Raw genomic sequence first — 27,590 nt, forward strand, 5'->3', positions numbered from 1 at the left:
CATTTCTCGATAGGTGCTTCTCAGGAATAAATTTACTCTACCCAAAAAACGGAAACAACATGCTGAAAGGGTGGACCTCCTAAAACTGCGGAGGAAATCAGCCATTCCTCAGTCAACAGGGAAAAATCCATTTCAAAAATGTCTTACACTTTGTTGGCTTTGAATGCGAGATTTGCCAGAAATATCAGTTGCTTATTTCAGATAGTAACTGTTCATATATAATTCAAAGCATTTTTTTCTCTCATAATATTTTAAAGTATTTCAAGTCTTAATATTTCAATCTTAAAGGATATATTTTAAAGATTTGCTGTGACCATCAGCAGACCTTTACAATTAAGTCACTGCAGACATCAACATGGTCATCTTCAAGTCCAATATCAACAAATACTTGTCAAGCAATTCTCTTAAAAATCAAATTTTGTTGATTTCATTTTCATCATTTTCAATCCTCTCATAATATTGTTCATCATTCAACAAACAATTGCATTAATCCTTATCCTTGAGTGGCTTTTGGTTTTGATTACTTGTGACCCATTAGTATAAAAAATATGTAACTGTGTTTTGTATCATTATCATCTAATCATGGTAGTGTCACAGAAGTTTTTGATTCTCTTATGCCATATCGCCCTATACTCCATCACACCTGTTAGTTGCTATGACGTAAATTCTGTATAATCTCCGCTTAAATTTTATTTATCATATTATACAAGGTGCCTATGGGCACTTTTATTGAAAGTATACACATGAAACTATAGTCCCCTTTGAAGTAATCTCCTCCGCCTGCAATGCCCTTGTTGTACAATTCCAACAAATTCTGGTAGACACTATGGAAGTCCTCTTGTGTGAGCATGTCAATGACCCTCATCACAGCCTCTTTCATCTCCTCCATTGTCTCATTATGACAGCCTCTGTTTTCCTTGAGCTTAGGAAATAACCAAAAGTCACAAGGAACAAGGTCTGGACTATACAGAAAGTGAGGAACTGTCTTGGTGTCCATCTTGGTCAAATAGTCTATGTTCTCCTCTGGACACGCTTGGGATAAACTTTACGCAAATCTTCCATATCTTCAGTTCCTCGCGAATAATTGTGAGTACAGCTCCCACACTGACTTCAAATTGTGTATTAATTGTCTCTATAGATATGATAGTCCTTATCAATGAGATTCTTTATTTGGTCAATCAACTCTAGTTTTCTTACTTCCTTACTCCTCCCACACCTCTCATCATCTCTCACAGACTCCCTGCCTAACTTGAATCACTTATACCACTCAAAAACTGAAGCTCGATTTATGCAAGATGGTCCAGAAGCAGTCTTGAGTATTCCATACGTTTCTGTGGCATTTTATTAAAGTTTAAAACAGAATTTAATTGCATATCATTCTTCTAAAGTGTCCTCACGTCCAGATTGCATTTTTGAAATTCGCCAATAGTGATGATCAGGCTTTAGTAGGGTGTATTCCAATTCCTGCTGTAGCTGTTCATTTGAACCTGAAATCCTAAAAATTGGTCAGTCATCTCATAAAATGTATAGCAGTAACATACTGAATTTTCAAGAGTCTATGACAATTATAAAAAACCTGTACAAAAAAGTCTGGAAACTTATTGAAGGCACTTTATACAAAAGAACATCTGACTCTTCTCTCTGGTGAAGGTGATGATCTGAAGCAGGTGTCTATTAAGATGCAGCCTTTAGCATTTCTGTAAACAAGTTTCTTTTCTAATCGTTTGGTAAAATTCTGGTGTAACAATCGTGTAACTGATGTAACAATGCTTCAGTGGTTTCATCTTGCCCGGTTTAACCAAGGTTAGATTTAAAGTTCACAAAGTTCATACTAGAACTGTTCCTGTAGTAAAATTGTTAACGGTGTACATAGTAAGGTAGTCAGGTACTGCCCCCAATAGAGCAGCTCTTAGCATTTATGTGTACACACCATCAAATTCTTTACCAAATCCTTTGATCATCATCATATCGTATGAATCCAAAGAAAGGAAGAGTTTATTATTATCTGTATGGTGGACACACCACAACAATTAATATGCTGGTTTGTTTGTGACACCTGGCTAAAACAGATTCGGCTGCAGAAGGAATGCACTGTAATTGGGAGTAAGGAGAAAAAAAATGTACTTCAAATTCAAAAACTTGCCAATAAGTGTTAAAGAGAATAGATTCTGACCCAGAAAATAGCAATTCTTACCTCTTTGTCAGAAACATTGCTCATGGAATGTGAGGACTAAAGAATAAAATAAGGGAAGCGCGAGTTATGTGGCTGTCGAAAGTAAACCCAAGATCCGATTTCTACCTCCGTTCATTATTTTCATACACACATTTCCAAAACGTTGTGCTTTACTAAAACAACGATTACTAATTCTAGATTCTCACAATTTTCATCACAGAGCACGAAATAGAGATCCAAAGGCCGTGTCTTACAAAGGAGACATTGCTAGTTTCTCTGTACTCTGTTGTTATTTTGGTGGAAGATACTCGACTGAGCTCCTAACACTGGTTCCTCATAAGATTAACCGCAACAAATCGCCTTGTCATCACCATGAAAACAAAGACTTTCCTTTCTTCCTCTGCATGTCTAGCATAAGGCAGAACCTCCAAAACTGAGCTTCATCACAAGGGCTTCCTATCTGTGGAACCCATTTCCACATGACTACTCCCCTGCAGATTATAACGTGGTCATCTTTAAATCTGATGTAATGAATTGGAATACATCTGGGTTCCCCCTCACAAGAATATGATTGGCTGGTGTAAACCATAAATACGGACGGGTATAGCAGTCTAGGAGAGACGTTGAAAGATACGCCAAAAGCCTAAAGCTTAAGCATATTACCAGCTACAATTATGAACAACTGTTCATTAAGACGACTTACTAGATTGTATTATTTGATAAGTAGTCAAGACTGGCTACCTATCAACTAATACAATACAATGATACACTGAGCTACTTCAAACGAATATATCCCTTTCCGAAACATATATCAAAATCCAATGTGAACAGATTTGTTGGAAGTAGTTGAGTGCTTGTATAATTTAGTAAGTCGGCTTAATGGATGTGTGTAGCTTAAAGCAATCGTATTTTTAGTATCGTCCACACTGAGGATTGAACCTTCAACCTACAGAAGAGTGTCATTTAGAACTGAATTTTACTTAGTATTTTATCAGTTACAATAATTTTCAGACAAACCAGACTATGAAAATTATTTAGGGTTGTTTTTTTTTTTCCTACAAAATTAGACAGTCATATTCTTTAACCGGTGAACGAGTCTTATAGATAATCGGTTTATGTTCTTATTATGGCTTCCTTGTCGTCTGGGAGCTGACGGTACAGTATCCAACCAATCAGTTAAAAATGAGACTTATCGAGGGTGACGGTTCAATCGTTACTACAGGTGATAATAACTAAATAATATTTCTATCAAAATATGGTTTGCAGAAAAAGAACAATCTACCTGTCTTTTAAATAAAGCATTCAGTTCGAAATTCCATGTAAGTTCCCAAGTATTACATAGAAATTTCCAAGTTTGATAACAGTCTAACCTTCTGCGATCATGCAATAAATAAATATATATATATATATATAATGAGAATAATGGAAATAGTATGAGGGGCGTGCAATAAGTAATACCCTTGACCCACTTCCCATAGCAGTAGAGCAACGAAAATTGGCACAGTTATTAGTTTTTCTCTACATAGGAACCACCCTGAGTTATACATTTCTCCCATTGTTTGATGCAGCTCTGGAGACCATTTTTGTAGAACATCCCAGGTTGGTCCTCCAACCATGACGTGACTTCAGAAATCAAGGCTGCATTATCTGGGAAACGCTTTCCTTTCAAAAACAACTTCATGGCTGGGAAGAGGTGAAAGTCAGAGGGTGCAAGGTCAGGAGAGTAGGAAGGATGGGGAAGGATTTCATAACCACATGCCCGTGCTTCTGATCTGGCGACATGTGAGTTGTGAACCGGAGCATTGTCCTGCAGGAGGAGGATACCTTTGCTGATCTTGCCCTGCTTCTTGATTTTGATAGCTTCCCTTAATTTCCTCAAAAGTGAAGCATAATAGGCTCCTGTAATTGTGATACCATTTGCCAGGAAATATGTCATCACTACTCTGTCCTGGTCCCAGAAGACTGTGAGCATGACCTTGCCAGCGGAGTGAGTCCAAGTGCTTCCACTACATTGACTGGGCTTTGGTCTCTGGATCATAGTGATGGACCCAGGTTTCATCCTGTGTAATCAGTTTTTTGAAAAACTTTGACTCATCTTCTTGGCACATTTCCAAATTCATCCCTGAGCACTCAACGCGTTCTAGATTCTAGAATCGTGTGAGCAACCTGGGAATCCATCTGGCAGACATCTTATGCATATGAAAATGGTCATGAATGATAGTTTCCACAGACCCTGTACTAATCTTGACATCGTGGGCTATTTGGTGAATAGATCTTCCAAAATGGCAGCCTCCACTTGACGGGCAGATGCCTCATCAATGGCAGAAGGGTGGGGGCGACCAGGTCTGGGAGCTGTTTCCACATACTTGCAGCCATGTTTGAATTCACGATGCCAGCGTTTTACAAGATCATATGATGGGCATTATCACCATAAGTTTCTTTCATTTCATCAAAAGTCTCCTGTGATGTGCATCCTTTCAAATACAAAAACCGGATCACTGCCCGACATTCAACAGGCTCCATTTCACATCTGACTCAGTTCAAACACCTGTAAAACAGAAACTACAATTAGTTCAGAGCTGTAACTTGCCACATAACCCCTAGAGATATGAATCATTGAACATGCAAAATTTCAGCTAGATCAGACAACTGTAAGTGGGCCAGGGGCATTACTTATTGCATGCCCCTCGTATTCCGACAAAATAGAGAAATAAAAAGGAAAAAACCGAGTTATGTGTTCATCAACGTTTCGTCTTTATTTCGAAACTTCCTCTCTCGAAAAAAAAAAAAAAGACGAACACATAACTCGGTTTGTTTCTTTTTATTTCTCTCTCTCTCTCTCTCTCTCTCTCTCTCTCTCTCTCTCATATATATATATATATATATATATATATATATATATATATATATATATAATGAGAATAATGAAAATAGTATTCCGACGAGATTAAGAGATGAAAGAAACAAAAAGGTTATGTGTCCATCAACGTTTCATCTTTATTGTAAGACTTCTTCTGAATGAATAAACTGAAGAAAATAAAATACCAATACAATATTTGAAAATATACTTGTTGCAGAAATGATGACTTTTTTCTATTTCTGAACGAAAAAAGTTGTTGAAATTTCCAAAAATTATAGCGTTATAAAAATTATAGCGTTATAAAAATTATAGCGTTATTAAAAATTATAGCGTTATAAAGAGAAATATGTTATAAAGAGAAAAAAATTTGAAAGACATAACTTGGTTTGTTCCTTTTAATATATTTATTTTGAAACTTTCATTGAAAAAAATCAATTCAGATAACTTGATTATGGAGTAGAGCTGACATCTATTAAATGTAGCCGCCTTCAACCTCAATCTTCTCCTCGATATTGGTCTAGAACTGGGAAACTGCCTTTTCCACAAGCGCGGATAGGAGCTCAGCGAATACTCAATGAAGTTGGCTTTGGTGTTGTGGGAGGTCATGTTGGTGATGTTCTCGACATATGATCAAACGAAGTAGTCCAGCGGGTTTAGGTCGGGGGAGGAGGCGGGCCAGTGAGAGAAGGGTACAAAGTCGTAGCACTCTTTTTGAAATCAAGCCTGGGTCTCTTTGGACTTGCGGGCCGGTGTCGAGTCCTGCTTCCGTACTCAGGGTTTGCCATCATCCATCTGATTGCACGAGGGGATCACCACACTCTTCATCACATCTAGGTACATATTGATGTTGACTTTGAAGCCGACTTCGAAGATGTGAGGAGACATGATGTGACCCTCATTTGAAACCACACCAAAGACCATAACTGTGGCTAGAACTGAGCTGTGTCCTCAAATGTTGAACGGTAAGGATTTGCATTTTGAGGGTGCTGGCAATGATCATGCTGTCATGACATGGATCGATAAAGAGCATGAGTTGTTTATTTATTTGCTTCCCCACTGAGCAAATTAGGCACAAGGCCGTTTTTTAGTGTGGGGAGGAAAAAACCAGCTCCCTCAAGGGGGGCACTCTGGCAGGGTCCAAAAATTAGCAATTGTCTGATATGAAGGGTTTCCCCCACATTGACCAGAACTGATTACTTACTTTTCTGCTCCTGGCCTGAAGGCCTATGCAAAGCTACACAAGCATGAGTTGTACAGCGGTGCATCTCCAATCTTGCTTGTTGAACATTGTGTCACGTTCAGACGTGATAGAAGGCTCCATTTGCTTTTGGGATTTGTACATAATTGGTCAACTAGTAGATGGTCTCTAACAAAAAAATGAAAATTGGTTTTCATCAAACAGAAATTGAATAATGTCGTCTTTTCAATGTCGACAATTTTTTCATTCCACCCTGTGTATATATATATATATATATATATATATATATATATATATATATATATATATATATATGAAATTGGTATATTTAGGCAGCATTTTTTCATTCAATCAAATATTATCAAATGCAACGGAGACACTTTGCTTTATGATTCGTTTTTTTTAATTTTTCGATTTTCCGTATAATCTTTTTTGTGTCAAAATCAAAAATATTAAAGTTCCATAATTGTTGATGTCACGAGCACTTTCGATTCATCAGGTGTTTCAGTAAAAGTGCGAAGGAGCGAAAATGAGAATTGAAAGTGAAAAGTAAAATATACAGTAAACGGCTATAAGTTAAAAAAATATAGAGTCGATGAAAAGTCGATTAAAAATACAGGTCGATTAAAATTCAAGTATTAAACTCAGCAAGTTTGTGGACACCGTTAACAAAGTTCTTCCAATACGAACTACGCAAGAACGTTACTGCTTTTCTTGAATGCGATATCATTTATAGTGGTTTGAAGGGTTCTACTGTATAACACTTCAAGTATTTAAAAATTTTTAATATTATTTTTTTATAAATAATTTTACCAAGAATTCTTCATAAGATTTGTTTAAGTTATTATATATATATATATATATATATATATATATATATATATATATATATATATATATATATATATATATTCGAGCAAATATTATTAAATGCAACGGAAACACTTTCCTTTATGATGTTTTTTGTTTTTTCGATTTTCCGTATAATTTTTTTTTGTATCAAAATCAAAAATATTAATAAAAGTTCCATAGTTGTTGCTGTTACGAGCGCTTTCGATTCGCCCACGAATCATCATCAAGTGTTGAAGTGAAAGTCTGAAGTAGCGAAAATGAGAATTAAACGTGAAAAAAGTAAAATATACAGTAAACGGCGATAAGTTAAAATATAGAGTCGATGAAAAGTCGATCAAAAATTCAAGTATTAAAATCAGCAAGTTTGTGGACACCGTTAACAAAGTTCTTCCAATACGAACTACGCAATACATTTTAGAACGTTACTTCTGTTCTCGTTACTGTTTCTCGAATGCGATATCATTTATAGTGGGTTGAAGGGTTCTAATATATAACGCTTCAAGAATTTTTAATTTTTTAATATCATTTTCATGTTGTATAATTTTTATGTTGTCAACGAGGATCTTTCTAAGATCGGAGGGGGGCAGTTATGTTCTTTTATCAAATGTTAATATATAGCACTAGTATTATTTAGATGCATGGTTAGATGATGATTCGTGGACGAATCGAAAGTGCTCGTGACAGCAACAACTATGGATCTTTTATTAATATTTTTGATTTTGATACAAAAAAGATTATACGGAAAATCGAAAAATTAAAAAATAGAATCATAAAGCATAAATTTTATAATATTTGCTCGAATATATATATATATATATATATATATATATATATATATATATATATATATATATATATAAATATATAAATATATCCTAAAGAAGCTATTAGTAATGTACACAACTAAGGTTCCATTCTATGATCATCTGGGAAATATACACACACGGGTGGATGGCGTAGCTACGGGTTCCGTATTGGACCAACATTAAGTAACTGTTATATGGCCAATCTAGCACATAAAATACTTAATTCAATAGAGAAAACTTCCATTTGTGTTCGGTATGTTGATGATATATTAATTCTCGCTGATAGCATAAAAGAAATAGAAGATTTAAAAGATACATTTCAAAATAATTCCGTCATTAACTTCACATACGAACTAAGTACTGATAATAAAATCTCATTGATTCTAGTAGTGATGAATTTTTCATCTCTGTTTAAAAAAAAAAAAAAAAAAATACATCTGTTAATTCCTGCATTTAAAATTTTAAAAGTGAATCTTCGTTCCGTTTTATCAAAAATCTTACACATCGTGCGAAGGTGATTTCCTCAAACAAAAAAAAAATATTCTTAAACGAATTAAAAGAATATAAAACAGGTTTTAATCAATAACCAATTCCCAAACTTTCTTGTAGATAAACAAATAAAACTATTAACAGCTTGAATCAAACTAATAATATCCAACAAGAAAATTCTCAACCTAGTTATATATATTACCGTAATCAGCTACACAAGAACTCCAAAACTGATGAAAGTATTCTAAAAATATAATCCGTAGATACATAGTTCCCAACGATAACAAAAAAATAAAATTCATTATATATTATATAAAAAAAAAACTGAAGACGTCTAACCTCGTAATCAAAAACAACATTTCGAAGACAAATAACTTGTTAGAAACAAAAACAACGTAGTTTACCAATTTAACTGCTCATTAGGAGAGTGTATCTCTAATACTACTAACTACATAGACTATACTACAAACACGTTGTTGCGACGACTAACTCTCTATCTCTCCGACTCTAGTCCGATATCATTGTGAATTCCGAAGTATCATGGTTGAGAACACTCAGGTCTTGCAAAGCGAAATAATATTAATAGATTAAAAGTGCTTGAGGCATTGTATGTTAAGACAAGGAAGTATTAATTACGAATGAAAGCGAAATGCTCTAAATGCCAAGGGTAGTAAATTTAAAATTCTAAATATGCATATATGTATATAATAATAAAAAAAATATATGTGTATAATAAAAAAAATCATTGTCCGTCTACCTAACTCATGATTAACCACCACGTGACCGTGACAAATATATATATACAATGAAAAACAATTTTTATAACGCAATATGTCTGAGGGAGATGGAAGTACTTCCATCGAAAGCGCTCGCCAAAGAAACTTATGGATCCATCCTAAACAATCTTTGAGAAAAACGCAAAAAAATTATTCGGAGATTGGAGAAAAAATAGAAAATAGTGAAACAGAAAAATCCGTGCTTTTTAATAACACACACACACACACACACACACACACACACACACACACACACACACACACACACACACACACACACACACACATATATACACACATATATATATATATATATATATATATATATATATATATAAAATGAAAATTACAATTGAATTTACCAAACTGATCCAAGATGGTAAAATTAAAGTAAATTATAAATATTAAAGAATTAATATTTATAAAATTATCTCAGCCAGATATAAAAGCTCGATAAAACCAAATAGGAAATAGAGCTTATAATATGAGCAAATAGTTAATAAAATATGTTAAAAAACACTTTGAAATGAATTAAAAACATATTTAATCTGAAAAGGAAACACTAGATAAATGGATAGTCCTTAATCCGCGGAGTTTCGAAGAAATACACTCCTTCTCATCAGAGGGTAGGAATTAGCAAAATGCGGGATCGGATTATATATATATATATAAGTTTAATGATAAAAGTTAAATTTTGTAAATTAAAATATATACACATATATTTAAGTGAGGATTTATTGTTTGAAACAAGGAATATATGGAGAAAAATTATGTTTATTTCCTTAATCCATGAATTTTCAATAATGGCTCATATCGTCAGAGGAAATGAAATGCAACATAAATAATTTTCTCTGTAAATATTTATTTAGCTATGATAACATTCTGTTTTATGTTTGACTTCCCTCATTTACACACACACACACACACACACACACACACACATATATCGAAACAATTATGATGGTTTTGAAGTTTGTACATATTTAATAATAAATATGTAATTTAGTATTTACTAATAAATATGTAACTGGTTGACAAAAAAGGAGTAGGCAGAGTACACATTACTAAGGCAGTAGTTTTAAACTGCTTGCATCTATGAAGTAATGCGCTATGATAGCAATTATAGTTCATATTATTTGGATTATTCATTCTTCATTATTGTGGTTGTTACTTTCGTATTTCGGCCGATATACTTTGTGACCTTCTTTTCAAACTTGAGACTCCTTAATTCGAACTCTGGAACCTATAAGAGGTTCCAAACTGACTCCTTTATCTAATCCACAACAGTAGATTCCTTTCGTCACCTCAGCCATACCTGGGTAGAAGTGTTTAGTATTATTTCATCCTCAGCAGAACGGATAACGGCGTTGATAACAATCAGTGGGTGAAGGTTCAATTGTTACTACAAGTGATGATAACTGTTATTATGGAATAACCTGGAACCCATCCATCCAATAATATACAGACAATGTAGATATACTCCTCCAGGAAATCGGGGAGTTCCAAGACACCGAGCGAGACAGACTTTCTTCTTGTATCCCCTTTGTAAATAAACCTGTGTATTAACCCTAAGTGAATGTCCTGTGTTATGATTGTCTAAAGACAGATATATCAATAACTAAATAATATATTTATTCAGACATTGCTTATAGAATAAGAACAATCTACCCCTCTTTTAAATGAAGCATCCAGTTCTAAATTCCATGTGAGCTCTGAAGTTTTACATAGAAATTCCCAAGTTCGATAACAGACTCTAGAGGTCATTCTATTTTTAAATTATTGTTTATGTTCTATCATTCTTTTCTATTAAAACATCTTAACACAAATATTTTTTTCTGCAAACGTTTATCTAGCTATACCTTCGGTGTTGCCTTGCAATATCTAACACTAGGAAGAGGTAGAATTATTACATCATAGGACGTGAAACATCATAGGTTAAGAGAAATGGATCCAATTAAGTGAAGAGAAACCATTCGACAAAATCGACGACCTAAACGTCCAACCCTCGAACTCAGGGAACAAGCGATGACAAACGTGCAATAACACAATAGAACCCTGGGACGACATTAAAAATTAGTAACAAAATACAGTACAGTATATAATACACATGTATATAATCAAATAACATTATAAATAACACCGTAAGGTGGGGCAAATACCGTAATCAGGAGCTGGGAAAACATATCCTAGGGCCACCGTATTCTGGGGTTTTACTGTAGTAGATAAGATACACCTAAAGAAAGTCAGAGGTTATATCGGCTGAAACGTTGTGAAAACACCATCTAAAACGAGAAGAATAGAACAATTTAAATGCTGCAAATTATCAATCTCCACCTAAAATATTTTGAAGCATAATTTCATCTTCGTCAAATGAAGGAGATGTTTATAATTATGGATTCACCGTCCTTCCTAAAGAGGTGTGTCCATCTAATATCGTTGGAGATCAAATCAATTTCGAGTAAATTTCGCCCGAGGTTCAAACTCTGTCAAATTAACTTTAACAACATATTCTGTGTACGATTTATTTAGTATAAACTTTTGCATATACAAATATTATTGGCTACATATGTGCATACATAATCTAACTATTGAGACTGATCTTCTTCGTGCTAAGTTGTTAGAACGAAAATAAAAAAGGATTCTGACAAACTTTCAAAAACACAAGAACCCAAGTAAGCATCCGGTGCTACCAGATCAGCCTGTCTGAAGATATCACAATTGCATATGCATAAATACAAACTTGCATACAAACACAATTGCATATACATAAATACAGACTTGCATACAAACACAATTGCTTATACATAAATGCAGACTTGCATAAAATCACAATTGCATATACATAAATACAGATTTGCATACAAACACAATTGCATATACATAAATACAGATTTGCATACAAACACAATTGCATATACATAAATACAGACTTGCATACAAACACAATTGCATATGCATAAATACAGACTTGTATACAAACACAATTGCATATACATAAATACAAACTTGCATACAATCACAATTGCATATACATAAATACAGACTTGCATACAAACACAATTGCATATGCATAAATACAAACTTGCATACAAACACAATTGCATATACATAAATACAGACTTGCATACAATCACAATTGCATATGCATAAATACAGACTTGTATACAAACACAATTGCATATACATAAATACAGACTTGCATACAAACACAATTGCTTATACATAAATGCAGACTTGCATAAAATCACAATTGCATATACATAAATACAGATTTGCATACAAACACAATTGCATATACATAAATACAGATTTGCATACAAACACAATTGCATATACATAAATACAGACTTGCATACAAACACAATTGCATATGCATAAATACAGACTTGTATACAAACACAATTGCATATACATAAATACAAACTTGCATACAATCACAATTGCATATACATAAATACAGACTTGCATACAAACACAATTGCATATGCATAAATACAAACTTGCATACAAACACAATTGCATATACATAAATACAGACTTGCATACAATCACAATTGCATATGCATAAATACAGACTTGTATACAAACACAATTGCATATACATAAATACAGACTTGCATACAAACACAATTGCATATGTATAAATACAGACTTGCATACAAGCACAATTGCATATGCATAAATACAGACTTGCATACAATCACAATTGCATATACATGAATACAGACTTGCATACAATCACAATTGCATATGCATAAATACAAACTTGCATACAAACACAATTGCGTATACATAAATACAAACTTGCATACAAACACAATTGCATATACATAAATACAGACTTGCATACAAACACAATTGCATATACATAAATACAGACTTGCATACAAACACAATTGCTTATACATAAATACAGGCTTGCATACAAACACAATTGCATATACATAAATACAGACTTGCATAGAAACACAATTGCATATGTATAAATACAGACTTGCATACAAACACAATTGCATATGCATAAATACAGACTTGCATACAAACACAATTGCTTATACATAAATACAGACTTGCATACAAACACAATTGCATATACATAAATTATGATGTCAACGTCTTGTCAGACGAGAGCCACTCCCTCAGTCACTAAAAGTCCATGTGCCCGAATATGACTTTTCAGCCCTGCCAGCGACTTGCACACTCTCAAGCAGACATGACACTAAAAACGCTCAATGATTTGTATGAGACTTACAGCAGAGGAACCTGTATTATCGTGGGCTTTCATGTGATTAACAAAACCTGCCTTCGACAACAGAGCCCGATTACACACCTTACAGATCCAGAGATCTCCATGGTTGGGCGGCAAGGTTTGGCATTTCCTACATGCTCTCTTAAGCTTCTCTCGGTCTATTTTTGCTGCTTCATAGTGTTCTGCACCCCTATCAGTGTCCTCCACTGCTTGCGATCATACGCTAGGGACTCCCAACTGTCAACAGGAATATGAAAGCTCACAAGACTCTCCTTGATGCTATCACGAAAACGTTTTTTGGGCTTGTGCTGGGGTCTTTTTCCAAGAAAAAGCTCACCATAGAACAATTGTTTTGGGAGTCGATAGTCATCAAACCGGATGAGATGACCCGCCCAACGCAACTGGTTCTTAATAACAATGTGCCTAAACGTATTGATGTTTCCAAATTGAAGGATCCAGTTGTACGAAGTTCCTTGAAATCTTCTTTCAACCAGGTGAATTTCTCAGATTTTGACTGGGAGACAGTAAGAGATACAATATACCAAAAAGGTGTTGAAGTTCTTGGATTGAAGGTTCCCAGACTTAGAGATTGGTTTGCTGATAATTTAGATCAAATTAAGCCTCAAATTGATAGAAAGCGAAAAGCTTATTTGAAACTTTTCAACTCTTCACCTCTGAACGAGCCAGCGCTCGCTGCCCACTTTTCTTCTGTTCGGAGTGAGGTTCAGTGTTGTGTGCGCCAAATAAAAAGCAAATGGTGGTCTAACATCACCAGGGAGATACAGACTGCCTACGATCATAGAGATGTCAAGACATTCTACACTTTGCTTCATCAGGCTTATGGCCCGAAATACTCTTCAACTACACCACTCCTGGCGAAGGACGGGGAAACCTTGCTGAATATACATAAATACAGACTTGCATACAATCACAATTGCATATACATAAATACAGACTTGCATACAAACACAATTGCATATACATAAATACAGACTTGCATACAAACACAATTGCATATATATAAATACAGACTTGCATACAATCACAATTGCATATACATAAATACAGACTTGCATGCAATCACAATTGCATATACATAAATACAGACTTGCATACAAACACAATTGCATATACATAAATACAGACTTGCATACAGACACAATTGCATATACATAAATACAGACTTGCATACAAACACAATTGCTAATACATAAATACAGACTTGCATACAAACACAATTGCATATACATAAATACAGACTTGCATACAAACACAATTGCTTGCACATAAATACAGACTTGCATACAAACACAATTTCATATACATAAATACAAACTTGCATACAAGCACAATTGCATATACATAAATACAGACTTGCATACAAACACAATTGCTAATACATAAATACAGACTTGCATACAAACACAATTGCATATACATAAATACAGACTTGCATACAAACACAATTGCTTGCACATAAATACAGACTTGCATACAAACACAATTGCATATACATAAATACAGACTTGCATACAAACAGAATTGCATGTAAATAAATACAGACTTGCATACAAACACAATTGCTTATACATAAATACAAACTTGCATACAATCATAATTGCATATACATAAATACAGACTTGCATACAAACACAATTGTATATACATAAATACAGACTTGCATAAAATCACAATTACATATACATAAATACAGACTTGCATAAAAACACAATTGCTTGCACATAAATACAGACTTGCATACAAACACAATTGCATATACATAAATACAAACTTGCATACAAACACAATTGCATATATATAAATACAAACTTGCATACAAACACAATTGCATATACATGAATACAGACTTGCATACAATCACAATTGCATATACATAAATACAGACTTGCATACAAACACAATTGTATATACATAAATACAGACTTGCATAAAATCACAAATACATATACATAAATACAGACTTGCATAAAAACACAATTGCTTGCACATAAATACAGACTTGCATACAAACACAATTGCATATACATAAATACAGACTTGCATACAAACACAATTGCATATACATGAATACAAACTTACATACAAACACAATTGCATATATATAAATACAGACTTGCATACAAACACAATTGCTTGCACATAAATACAGACTTGCATACAAACACAATTGCATATACATAAAGACTAGCATACAAACACAATTGCATATACATAAATACAAACTTGCATACAAACACAATTGCTTATACATAAATACAAACTTGCATACAAACACAATTGCATATACATAAATACAAACTTGCATACAAACACAATTGCTTATACATAAATACAAACTTGCATACAAACACAATTGCATATACATGAATACAGACTTGCATACAAACACAATTGCTTATACATAAATAAAAACTTGCATACAAACACAATTGCATATACATAAATACAGACTTGCATACAAACACAATTGCATATACATAAATACAGACTTGCATACAAACACAATTGCATATACATAAATACAGACTTGCATACAAACACAATTGCATATACATAAATACAGACTTGCATACAAACACAATTGCATATACATAAATACAGACTTGCATACAAACACAATTGCATATACATAAATACAGACTTGCATACAAACACAATTGCATATACATAAATACAGACTTGCATACAAACACAATTGCATATACATAAATACAGACTTTCAGACAAACACAATTGCTTATACATAAATACAAACTTGCATACAAACACAATTGCATATGCATAAATACAAACTTGCATACAAACACAATTGCATATACATAAATACAAACTTTCATACAAACACAATTGCATATACATAAATACAGACTTGCATACAAACACAATTGCATATACATAAATACAGACTTTCAGACAAACACAATTGCTTATACATAAATACAAACTTGCATACAAACACAATTGCATATGCATAAATACAATCTTGCATACAATCACAATTGCATATACATAAATACAAACTTTCATACAAACACAATTGCATATACATAAATACAGACTTGCATACAAACACAATTGCATATACATAAATACAAACTTGCATACAAACACAATTGCATATACATAAATACAAACTTGCATACAAACACAATTGCATATATATAAATACAAACTTGCATACAAACACAATTGCATATACATAAATACAAACTTGCATACAAACACAATTGCATATGCATAAATACAAACTTGCATACAAACACAATTGCATATACATAAATACAAACTTTCATACAAACACAATTGCATATACATAAATACAGACTTGCATACAAACACAATTGCATATACATAAATACAGACTTTCATACAAACACAATTGCATATACATAAATACAAACTTGCATACAAACACAATTGCATATATATAAATACAGACTTGCATACAAACACAATTGCATATACATAAATACAGACTTTCATACAAACACAATTGCATATACATAAATACAGACTTGCATACAAACACAATTGCATATACATAAATACAAACTTGCATACAAACACAATTGCATATATATAAATACAGACTTGCATACAAACACAATTGCATATACATAAATACAGACTTTCATACAAACACAATTGCATATACATAAATACAGACTTGTATACAAACACAATTGCATATACATAAATACAAACTTGCATACAAACACAATTGCATATACATAAATACAAACTTGCATACAAACACAATTGCATATACATAAATACAAACTTGCATACAAACACAATTGCATATATATAAATACAAACTTGCATACAAACACAATTGCATATACATAAATACAAACTTGCATACAAACACAATTGCATATACATAAATACAGACTTGCATACAAACACAATTGCATGTACATAAATACAGACTTGTATACAAACACAATTGCATATACATAAATACAAACTTGCATACAAACACAATTGCATATACATAAATACAAACTTTCATACAAACACAATTGCATATACATAAATACAAACTTGCATACAAACACAATTGCATATACATAAATACAGACTTGCATACAAACACAATTGCATATACATAAATACAAACTTGCATACAAACACAATTGCATGTACACAAATACAAACTTGTATACAAACACAATTGCATATACATAAATACAAACTTGCATACAAACACAATTGCATATACATAAATACAAACTTGCATACAAACACAATTGCATATACATAAATACAAACTTTCATACAAACACAATTGCATATACATAAATACAAACTTTCATACAAACACAATTGCATATACATAAATACAAACTTGCATACAAACACAATTGCATGTACACAAATACAAACTTGTATACAAACACAATTGCATATACATAAATACAAACTTGCATACAAACACAATTGCATATACATAAATACAAACTTGCATACAAACACAATTGCATATACATAAATACAAACTTACATACAAACACAATTGCATATACATAAATACAAACTTTCATACAAACACAATTGCATATACATAAATACAAACTTGCATACAAACACAATTGCATATACATAAATACAAACTTTCATACAAACACAATTGCATATACATAAATACAAACTTGCATACAAACACAATTGCATATACATAAATACAAACTTGCATACAAACAATTGCATATATATAAATACAAACTTTCATACAAACACAATTGCATATATATAAATACAAACTTTCATACAAACACAATTGCATATACATAAATACAAACTTACATACAAACACAATTGCATATACATAAATACAAACTTTCATACAAACACAATTGCATATACATAAATACAAACTTGCATACAAACACAATTGCATATATATAAATACAAACTTTCATACAAACACAATTGCATATACATAAATACAAACTTTCATACAAACACAATTGCATATATATAAATACAAACTTTCATACAAACACAATTGCATATACATAAATACAAACTTTCATACAAACACAATTGCATATACATAAATACAAACTTTCATACAAACACAATTGCATATACATAAATACAAACTTGCATACAAACACAATTGCATATATATAAATACAAACTTGCATACAAACACAATTGCATATATATAAATACAAACTTTAATACAAACACAATTGCATATACATAAATACAAACTTTCATACAAACACAATTGCATATACATAAATACAAACTTTCATACAAACACAATTGCATATACATAAATACAAACTTTCATACAAACACAATTGCATATACATAAATACAAACTTGCATACAAACACAATTGCATATACATAAATACAAACTTGCATACAAACACAATTGCATATACATAAATACAAACTTGCATACAAACACAATTGCATATATATAAATACAAACTTACATACAAACACAATTGCATATACATAAATACAAACTTTCATACAAACACAATTGCATATATATAAATACAAACTTGCATACAAACACAATTGCATATACATAAATACAAACTTACATACAAACACAATTGCATATACATAAATACAAACTTTCATACAAACACAATTGCATATATATAAATACAAACTTTCATACAAACACAATTGCATATATATAAATACAAACTTGCATACAAACACAATTGCATATACATAAATACAAACTTACATACAAGCACAATTGCATATACATAAATACAAACTTTCATACAAACACAATTGCATATATATAAATACAAACTTGCATACAAACACAATTGCATATACATAAATACAAACTTGCATACAAACACAATTGCATATACATAAATACAAACTTTCATACAAACACAATTGCATATACATAAATACAAACTTGTATACAAACACAATTGCATATACATAAATACAAACTTTCATACAAACACAATTGCATATACATAAATACAGACTTGCATACAAACACAATTGCATATACATAAATACAAACTTTCATACAAACACAATTGCATATACATAAATACAAACTTTCATACAAACACAATTGCATATACATAAATACAAACTTGCATACAAACACAATTGCATATATATAAATACAAACTTGCATACAAACACAATTGCATATACATAAATACAAACTTTCATACAAACACAATTGCATATACATAAATACAAACTTTCATACAAACACAATTGCATATACATAAATACAAACTTTCATACAAACACAATTGCATATACATAAATACAAACTTGCATACAAACACAATTGCATATACATAAATACAAACTTTCATACAAACACAATTGCATATACATAAATACAAACTTGCATACAAACACAATTGCATATACATAAATACAAACTTGCATACAAACACAATTGCATATATATAAATACAAACTTGCATACAAACACAATTGCATATATATAAATACAAACTTGCATACAAACACAATTGCATATATATAAATACAAACTTGCATACAAACACAATTGCATATACATAAATACAAACTTGCATACAAACACAATTGCATATACATAAATACAAACTTTCATACAAACACAATTGCATATACATAAATACAAACTTGCATACAAACACAATTGCATATATATAAATACAAACTTGCATACAAACACAATTGCATATATATAAATACAAACTTGCATACAAACACAATTGCATATACATAAATACAAACTTGCATACAAACACAATTGCATATATATAAATACAAACTTGCATACAAACACAATTGCATATACATAAATACAAACTTTCATACAAACACAATTGCATATATATAAATACAAACTTGCATACAAACACAATTGCATATATATAAATACAAACTTTCATACAAACACAATTGCATATATATAAATACAAACTTTCATACAAACACAATTGCATATACATAAATACAAACTTTCATACAAACACAATTGCATATATATAAATACAAACTTTCATACAAACACAATTGCATATATATAAATACAAACTTTCATACAAACACAATTGCATATACATAAATACAAACTTTCATACAAACACAATTGCATATATATAAATACAAACTTTCATACAAACACAATTGCATATATATAAATACAAACTTTCATACAAACACAATTGCATATATATAAATACAAACTTTCATACAAACACAATTGCATATATATAAATACAAACTTTCATACAAACACAATTGCATATACATAAATACAAACTTTCATACAAACACAATTGCATATACATAAATACAAACTTTCATACAAACACAATTGCATATACATAAATACAAACTTTCATACAAACACAATTGCATATATATAAATACAAACTTTCATACAAACACAATTGCATATACATAAATACAAACTTTCATACAAACACAATTGCATATACATAAATACAAACTTTCATACAAACACAATTGCATATACATAAATACAAACTTTCATACAAACACAATTGCATATATATAAATACAAACTTTCATACAAACACAATTGCATATATATAAATACAAACTTTCATACAAACACAATTGCATATATATAAATACAAACTTTCATACAAACACAATTGCATATACATAAATACAAACTTTCATACAAACACAATTGCATATATATAAATACAAACTTTCATACAAACACAATTGCATATACATAAATACAAACTTGCATACAAACACAATTGCATATATATAAATACAAACTTGCATACAAACACAATTGCATATATATAAATACAAACTTTCATACAAACACAATTGCATATACATAAATACAAACTTTCATACAAACACAATTGCATATATATAAATACAAACTTTCATACAAACACAATTGCATATACATAAATACAAACTTTCATACAAACACAATTGCATATACATAAATACAAACTTTCATACAAACACAATTGCATATATATAAATACAAACTTTCATACAAACACAATTGCATATATATAAATACAAACTTTCATACAAACACAATTGCATATACATAAATACAAACTTGCATACAAACACAATTGCATATATATAAATACAAACTTTCATACAAACACAATTGCATATATATAAATACAAACTTTCATACAAACACAATTGCATATACATAAATACAAACTTGCATACAAACACAATTGCATATACATAAATACAAACTTTCATACAAACACAATTGCATATACATAAATACAAACTTTCATACAAACACAATTGCATATATATAAATACAAACTTTCATACAAACACAATTGCATATATATAAATACAAACTTTCATACAAACACAATTGCATATACATAAATACAAACTTTCATACAAACACAATTGCATATACATAAATACAAACTTTCATACAAACACAATTGCATATACATAAATACAAACTTGCATACAAACACAATTGCATATACATAAATACAAACTTTCATACAAACACAATTGCATATACATAAATACAAACTTGCATACAAACACAATTGCATATATATAAATACAAACTTGCATACAAACACAATTGCATATATATAAATACAAACTTTCATACAAACACAATTGCATATATATAAATACAAACTTGCATACAAACACAATTGCATATACATAAATACAAACTTGCATACAAACACAATTGCATATATATAAATACAAACTTGCATACAAACACAATTGCATATATATAAATACAAACTTGCATACAAACACAATTGCATATACATAAATACAAACTTGCATACAAACACAATTGCATATATATAAATACAAACTTTCATACAAACACAATTGCATATATATAAATACAAACTTGCATACAAACACAATTGCATATACATAAATACAAACTTGCATACAAACACAATTGCATATATATAAATACAAACTTTCATACAAACACAATTGCATATATATAAATACAAACTTGCATACAAACACAATTGCATATATATAAATACAAACTTGCATACAAACACAATTGCATATACATAAATACAAACTTGCATACAAACACAATTGCATATACATAAATACAAACTTTCATACAAACACAATTGCATATACATAAATACAAACTTGCATACAAACACAATTGCATATACATAAATACAAACTTTTCTGATTTCTTTTCCGACTGAATCAATCGATCTTATAAATAAAGTGTTGTTAAAACTTGTTTTAGTGCAGATTCTCGACTATGCATTTAAGAGACAATCATTGTTTTGGTTTAAAGTGCTACCAAAGGCAAGATAAGTTGCTCTTTTAATTAAGAACTTCAAAACTTAGTACAAATTTTTTCCTGTTCAGTCTGTAGAGTTACATGAAGAAAAAAGATTTTTAAAAATGGGCATTTTTTCTCGTTATATGCTTGTGATATTGTCACCTAACATGCATATATATATATATATATATATATATATATATATATATATATATATATATATATATTAGTGACATAATCCTTAAATTGGATTATGTATTTAAATGAAAATTTAAAAATTTAATTTTAGGCCGACGAAAAACATATTGTTTTTCTTTTTTGTTGTTATTATATTTTGTTGTAGAGGCAAAATGAACATCGAGAGAGAAATAGAGGTTAAACCTATAAAGAAAGAGAGTATAGAAGAAAGACAGAGACGTGCGCCAGATGTTCAGCGGATGAATCAGCAAGCAAAGTGACTGGATCACTCGGTCACCGACATGCTTTCTGACCCCTGCTAGTTACTAAGCGAACCAAGAAAAAAAAGGAAGATAAGAAGAGTACTGAGAAGAGAGAGAGGGAGGGAAATAGACATTTTTGTTGTAAAAAACAAAAACACATTCAATCCACCCACTGAGCAGACATGGAAAAATTTCCACCTAACAACAGAGAATGAACCGATGTTGTCGAAACAGATAATGTTGACTCCCCACATTAACAGCAAAAGAAAAGAGATAATGCTGACCGTAAAATGACGAGGAAATGGCGAACTTTACGAAATGAAACGAAAGCATCTGGAACACAAGAAAGGTAGGAGACAACGTCGAGAAAAATCCAATATCAACAGTGAAATGAGGTGATGTCGGCAGTGATAAACGGCAAACTTTACAAATATATATTCGAATTATAGACTAACAAAGAGATGGGTATTGAAGACATTTATTTTAATCAACCGCTTGAAACAAAAAAAAAGGAAAAGAAAAATGAAAACTGTAAGTCCCTTCTCTGCATACCTCTCTCTTGTATATTAAGGTGGCGAATTCATTTTGCCATTGTTTTGTTTGGACTGATATAGTTTTTTGTATCGATATATTTCTCGTCGGTATTTTCAGATAGTAGATTAAGATACACCTTCCACATACTCGTAATTTGTTTTTTTTTATTTTATTTAATCTCATTCCACCCCTACCATAGTTTAAATTTTTATAATAAAATTAACTTTGAAACGTTATCACTGGTGTCTGCGTTCGTTATTTCTTGCATGATGTTGTATTCGTCTTCGTTTCTCCTTTTATTTTTTACCCTTGTCACATGTGCGGTAAACATTTATTTGCTTTTCTCGTAAATTCCTTTTTTATTCCTCCCCCCCCCCAAGTAATGTGTAACAATATATATTATATATAAGAGCCTGATTTTTCAGAGACGGGTCAACTAGGGATTTGGATGTCAGCGTAGCAAGTGTTGTCAGCAGTGCGTCGTGTTCTAGAGTTTTGACAGTAGAGTGTTGAGATTTGGAGTAGCGAGTTTTTGGCAGCAGTGTGTCGCATTGTGACACAGTGTGTCGAATTTAACATTTGATTATTTTAAGCACAATTTTTATCAGGACATAAACAAGTAAAATCTCATTCCTCTAATGCAGTAACGTGATTTAGATAATTTTAGATAATAGAGTCGCCAAGCAGTAGTCACATAAAAAAGAAGTATATGATGAAAAGAGGAGAGTAGTCCATCCTCTTAGGTTTCGTATACAGAATGGAACAGACGTATTTTCGGAGGATTTTTTCTCTTTCCCATCCTGGGGACGGATTGGGGGAAGACTAATACCATGTGATAAAGTACATTAAATATGCTTATTAAAACATCAGTCATAATGTATACTGTTATTCTACTAAAAAAAAAACTTTTATAAACATTGCTATAAAGAAAGAGAGAGATGAGATAAACCTCTACATTCGCTATTACTACATATGCCATTACACTGTTTTACAAAACATGCAAGTTTTCTGTTTAGATGGCAAAGGTTCGCCTTTTATGCTATATATGGTATAAGTAAAAATAAATGTTTGAATTTTTATGTAATCTCAAAATTATTGTACTTACGCTTTGTGTTTATTGTCCAGTAAAACATTTTAATTGTGATAAAAAAAAGGTGATGAATGTTAATTTTCACTTCAACGCCAAATTTATCCCCAAAATAATAAGTGAATATCCACTGCACCACCGGTCCTTGCAAACAATTCTAGTTTGAACTTTAGGAGCCTTAAACCTATGTTGTGTAAGAAAGTTATTCTTATATAATTTAGAGCTCTGGCATTGCGGAAATTGACACAACTATGAAAAAGCGAACTTACCTAGTTGATGAAAGCCGGTAGTTTCTTCTTTTTTTTTTTTGCAAAAATGTGTTGTGTTATTTTGCCGTTAGGTGAACTATGTAAGAAGTGATAGGTAAATTTCTTCTAAGAAGATTTTCAATTGTCTTTGTTTTTGGATCCATTTAAGTAACTTCCCCATAGAAATAGATAGTTAAATCCAAAATTAAGATTCTTTGCTGATTAAAAGACAATATTAGGTCAAGAAAGGAAAATCTAATTTGTTTGGTTAAAATTTCTTAAGGCACCATGGCAATATTGGGCGCCAAATACTTTAAATTAATGAGAATATTAAAAATGAGTCCGTTATGCATGAAGGATTGACTCGGACTGACGTCCATCATGCTTGAAAGCTAATCATGGGTTGACGTTTGCCAGTTGAACTTGCCTGCACGTATGGATTAAAATTGTAATCAACCAATGAGAAATGCTGTAATTAAAACCATGCATTAATTTAAATATACCAATCAGAAAGGATGTAATTAAAATAAGGCATCAATTCAAATCAACCAATGAAGGTCGTATTTCAAGCTATGCAATTTCTGACAACTGTTTTTAGATATACAATCTTACTACTTATTTCTATATATCATTATTTTTTATTATTATTATTATTATGTCTACTACTAGCGGGAGGAGGTTGGGCACCCAGCTTTACCCGGGAGTAAAATACGCTTAACTATGGTATTTTAATTTATCCAGATTTCATATATATTATGATAGTCGTGATTTCAAAAGTAAAAAAAAATGTATTTAGATGCCATCAGCTAGAATCGAAACCGAAATTGTAACATTCAAAGCTGGAGACGTTACCACTGTATCAACGTGACACACATATGAACTGATTAAAAATGAAAAATAAACTAAGATGAATGTACAAAATGTTTAACGATTTTTTCAATTTTGACCCATTAAAAACTATTTTAACCGGCTAAAGACCCAGAAAAGAACAGTCCGTAAAAAATGCAATCATTTGAGGCCCTCAGCGCCGCTTTGCAACTTTTTGTTTCTGAGGAGATAGAGTTTGATCATATGGAGACTGACAGACATAAAGTCTTTTATATATTAGATTATATAAAAGTCACTTTGTGTGTGTGTGTGTGTGTGTGTGTGTGTGTGTGTGTGTGTGTGCATGCATGCATGCGAGAGTTCTTTCTTCATAGATTCTGAAACAGCTGACCCTATCTTTTTCAAATTTCACATAATTATAATTTATAGATCTGGTAGTGTTCTGATATGTCTTGTACAAAATTCATCTGATAAGTCTTGAAAAATAAAAAAAATCCAATCCTAAAAACATTCTTTCTTTCTTATAGCTAAAAAATAATTTTTACAGGGGAATATTTTGCATTGCACTGGCCAAGGGAGATAATTCTCAGCAAATAAAGGGAGATTCAATTCTCAGCAAATCATTTCTTCTTTACAAAAGCAGAACTATTGTTATCTGGAGATATAGCTCAGTGGTAGAGCATTTGACTACAGATCGGATGGCCCCCTGTTCAAGTCTGGGTGTACCCTCCCATTTTATTTTAATTGTTTTCTTATTAAAAAGTTCGATTTGAGATAAAAGAAGAAGTACCATTTAAAATCGCTGCAAATTATTTCTTCATTTGCATATTTAAAAGTAAACAATAATCAGAGGTGACTTTTCCAGGGCACTCATCGTAAGGCCCAAATATAAGCTGGTGTGATATTGTAAACAAAAACAGGCGGAATTTGATAAACGACATCATTATTATTTTATTTTTTTATTTTTATTTGTAAATTAGTCCACCGGGCAAATTATTACCAGTAATATATAATATTGATCCCCCGATTATCAGAGAGGGACCTATGTTTTCAGTGGCATCCGTCCGTGCATCCGTTATTCCGGACGATTCCCAGATTAGTTTTTCCTGAAATTTTGCCACAAATTGTATTTCATTAAATAGATGCGCACAGTAATTTTTTTTTTTTTTTTGCTAAAGTTCCTGTTGCACCCCCAGGGGCTCAAAAGAGGTAAAAAATTCCCCAAAATGGCCCAAAATGACACATCTTGACCCATAACTTTTGGATCAATCCATTAGCTTTTTCTAAAACTTAGCCAAAATGTGAAGCCCATTGTTCTTAATATAAATCCAGTATGGGTGACACTGGCAACATTCTGGTTTGCGTTCCCAGGGACCTTTTAGTGCTAAAAACGCCCCTTATTGTGGCTCGTTTTTCATATTTCTCAAAAACTTGATATGTCTGATTATATAGTAGTTTTTCACGGTGGTCAACTCAAATATACATGTGTTAAGGCCTGAAACGGCACCGTTATCCATTTACACTGGGATTCAGCATCCCCAGGGGCTCAAAAGAGGCCAAAAATGCCCCAAAATGGCCAAAAAATGCCCCAAAATGGCCAAAAATGACACTTTGCCCCATAATGTTTGATCCATTCATTAGATTTTCCTGAAACTTGGCCAAAATCTGGAGGCCATTAATATAAATTCAGTATGGGTGAACTTGGCAAAATTCTGGTTCGCATCCCTCTGGGACTTTCAGTGCTAAA

The sequence above is a fragment of the Euprymna scolopes genome, chromosome 27 (genome assembly GCF_053919585.1).
Source record: "Euprymna scolopes isolate OS-2025 chromosome 27, ASM5391958v1, whole genome shotgun sequence".
Classification (NCBI taxonomy): domain Eukaryota; kingdom Metazoa; phylum Mollusca; class Cephalopoda; order Sepiida; family Sepiolidae; genus Euprymna; species Euprymna scolopes.